Source organism: Myotis brandtii, unplaced genomic scaffold (assembly GCF_000412655.1).
Source record: "Myotis brandtii unplaced genomic scaffold, ASM41265v1 scaffold1141, whole genome shotgun sequence".
Lineage (NCBI taxonomy): Eukaryota > Metazoa > Chordata > Mammalia > Chiroptera > Vespertilionidae > Myotis > Myotis brandtii.
Window position 1 is genome coordinate 898,147 of NW_005353931.1, and position 3,985 is coordinate 902,131.

Consider the following 3,985-nt stretch of genomic DNA (forward strand, 5'->3'; position numbering starts at 1 on the left):
AGTAATCTCCAAAAAGGTAATTTAATATGTGATATTTGTATAACTTTACAAAATCATGTGCATTTTTTGTACGCGGGACCTCAATTAACATCTTCAGCAACTAGTGAACCAAGGAAATACCACACTAAAAATACATAGGTCTTTATTTACAATTGGAAAATTGGAAAAACTTTAAAAACTAGAAGACAATTCTTAATTCATTTGGGATCAAAACTAAACCAGAATGATATGAGGCCATTTTTTGATTTTGTGATCTTTTTTATCACATTTATATGTGACTATTGATATTTTTGCTACAGAATGTGAATAAGTTTGCATTGGGGGTGCTGCTGCAGACCCTCCTGGTAGTGTTATAAAAATGTACAATATTGCCTTTCTGAATATTTGGACAAAACCAAAATATTCTGATTATTTAGACATACACATTCCAGGTACTGATGATAAAGGAATATGGACCTGTACTACAAAAAGCTTCGGCATCTTTCACAGAGGACACAAAAGCCTTTTAGTTTCTTTAATTTTGTGAGCCCAGCTCTCTACCTGAGAATGCTGCTATGGTTCTATGGTTCCTTAGAGTTCTTTGGTTTCCTTGGATATAGAGATAACCAATAGAGACCTGCCTCATTTCCCACCACTGACACTACTAACCTGGCTGCAGGTGTGAGCATACACTCTGTTTAACTTCTGTGGCACAGCTTGACCTCTCCTCCTGCTTCCTGGAGGCCACCCTGTGGTCTCCTTGGCACTTACTTCTGCAGATAGCCTTCACCCCTCCCCCACCACCAGGGAAAAGTGCGCATGTGCACACGCATGAATCCTAAGTGACTCCCTTCTATATGTCATTCTTTCCAATGGGAGGAAGCTGCTGTGCTACTTCTTACCAGTCTCCATACCATGCGCTCCTCCAGTGACAGCTCCTTCCACCTGTGCCCTTCAGAACAAAGCTCCTAAATAAGCTGTCCAAACCCACATTCACTCTCCTTCCTCTTCATTTGCTTTTCTATTTTCAACCCACTGCTGCCCACTAAAATTTCTCTTATCGTGGTTACTAATAATTTTTCTGTGACAGTTCCCTGCTCAGTTCTCTGTTCCTTCATGCCATTAAAGTTTGACCCGGCCAATTTGTTGCTCAGCCTTGAAATTGTTCACTTTGCTTTCATTTTATTATTCTGCCTACCTCAAGGTTCACTCTTCTCCATCCCTTCCAGACCTCAAAGTGATCTAGAGGCCTGGTGTTTAGTTTGGGGACCTTGTCTCTACTCTTTCCTGTAGCTTCCAAATTTGTAAATGGAGCACAATGCCTCTGCTGTGCTCCAGGCTCACTTATCCATTTATCCATCCTCAAGGGGATGCCTACCAATTCCAAAGCTGATGTTTCCAAAACAAGAACTGTCTATTTTCCTTTGCAAGCCTGTTCTTTTCCCACTTAAAGAAAAGCAACAAAAAACAAACAAAACAAGAAAACATTTAACCTTAGTAAATTACATATGATTAATCAAAATGCTTAGTCCATATACTAGGGTCATCTTGAAGGATAATTTATTTTATACTCTCACTCAATCAGTAAGTATTGCTGATTCAAAACATACGTTAAATTCTATTACTTTTCACCGTGACTTCTGCTACTGTCCTTGTCTAAGTCATTGTGATATCTAACTTTGATTACTCCAGTAGCCCCATCTCCATGCTTCCCATTTTTTGACCTTTTAAAAGCAGCAAACTGGATTTCTTAAAAATGCAAATTAGTTTGTGCCTCTTTTCTTAAAACCCTCAAATACCTTCACTTCACATTCAGATTTTAAAAAAAGTTTTAGACCCAATAGTATTGAAATGGGTATTCAGATTCTTATACATGCATACTCAGAGCAGCACTATTCACAATAACCAACAGTGGAAACAAACCAAATGTCTGTGAACTGATGAATGATGAAAAAGTCATGGTACATCGATACAATGGAATATTGATATTCAATCATTAAAAGACATGAGGTGTTAATAAATACTACAACATTGATGATCCTCAAAAGCATTAAGTGGATGGAGCCAGCAACAAAAGGCCACATGTTGTATCATTGAAATTATATGAAATATTCAGAATTGTTAAATTCATAGATACAGAAAATAAGGCTCCTAATGAGCTCTTCAGCCTCTTCCCTACACTCTACAAAAGGAAAGTGGAGGCCAAGAGATGATTGACCACAGATTAAATCGCCCCACACAATTTGTCACCTGATGCTGAGAACAAGTGTAAGGAAATACAGATGGTGCTTAAAATTATATGAGATCTAATGTAATAGTCTAGGGAAGATACTATTTCTGAGCAAGAGTGGGCAAATTAAAAGAGTGTGGAATATTCCTTGGAGACTCTATGGTTAAAAGAGAAAAAAAATGAAATTAAAGGCTAACAAAAACAAAAGAGAATAACTATATCAGAAAACTCTATTGTGTTTATAAAGAAGGTAACTTATTATTTCTTTCATTTTAATAACACAAGAAAATGTTCATTAACAGAAAAACATATAAAGCCCTAAAAATTCTCTTTGGCCTTTCACCAACTATTACTTGTTCAGGAAAAAACCTGATATTTCAAAATGAACAGAAAACCATAGACAATACCCACACAAATCTACCATAAAAATAAAACAGATATTTAGTATAAAAAAGGTTTACCTAATGAAAATTCTCACCCCAGCCCCCGACATATGTATAAACAGCCAAGAAAAAGAGGAACACAAACAAAACTCCCCTAAACACAACATCTTAATTAAATATCTTTTTAAAAACCACTTGCAGAAATAAAAAAATATATTTTCCGAATCAGTGAAACAAAAATAGAAATGGACAAAACATTGAAAGATATGAAATCAGAGTTGAGTAGATGAAGAAGAAAAAAAACCTGAGCAATAAAGATTAAACTGAAAGGTACCTAAGAAAGAATACATTCTCATAAGTATTTTTTATAAGTAGTATTGATGAAGAGAATGTATGGGGAAGAATGAAAGGGCAAAAATAAAACACTATAAAATTAAAATTAAAGAGCCAAAAGAAGCAGAAAAAAATGATAGGTACATTTATCTAAAAACATAAAGAAGGCTCAAAATTGAAATCCCTGAAAAAGAACACCAAAACAGAAATATATATATATATATATTTTAAGACTATAACTGAAGAAAGTTTTACAGAAATAAAAGATCTTCATATTGAAGGGCACATTTCTTTAACTCTTAAAAATACCCTAGAAAAACATTTAGCTCTTATGTATATTTTGAAATGTACTTGGGATTTTAGGCAAAAGAATAATTTTACTTCCAAATGAAAGAGAATCAGATTATTATCAAATTTATCCTCACCAATGTTCAAGACAACAATGGAACCCTATTTTTAAAAAAACTAAATAAATAAAAGGAAGGACTATGTGAGACAAAGGTCTGTTCAGGGGTCAGGCTTATAAAAATATAAAAAAATAGTTCTAAACTTGAAAGACCTTACAGAATACTATACTCACTAGAATAACTTTATCCAATTTAATGGTTCTTAGGTAAACTGTGACAAAAGGATTAATGTGAACACTGATTATATTTCATTATAAATCCACTAGAGGCCCGGTGCACAAAAATTTATGCACTCGGGGGGTGGGGGGAGGGGGGCCCCCCAGCCCGGCCTGTGCCCTCTTGCAGTCTGGGACCCCTCGGAAGATAACGACCTGCTGGCTTAGGCCTGCTCCCAGGTGGCAGAGGGCAGGCCCAATCCCTAAGTGCAGCCCCTGGTCAGGCTCAGAGCAGGGCCGATTGGGGAGTTGGGGCGCCGCCCCGTCATGCACAGAGCAGGGCGGATAAGGAGGTTGTGATGCCACCCTCAGTCATGCTCAGGGTAGGGCCGATTGGGGGGTTGGGCCACCGCCCCCTGTCACACTCAAGGCAGGGTCGATGGGGAGGTTGCGGCGCCACCCCCTGTCACGCACAGAGCAGGGCCAATCAGGGGGTTG

The 3,985-nt window shown here is 37.5% G+C and overlaps 1 protein-coding gene across 1 annotated transcript in view; it reads left to right on the forward strand.

Moving 5' to 3' along the window:
• Positions 1–3,985, forward strand: part of LOC102256632 (glutamate receptor ionotropic, delta-2) — an 841,284-nt gene that overhangs the window by 582,334 nt on the left and 254,965 nt on the right. The window lies entirely within an intron of this gene.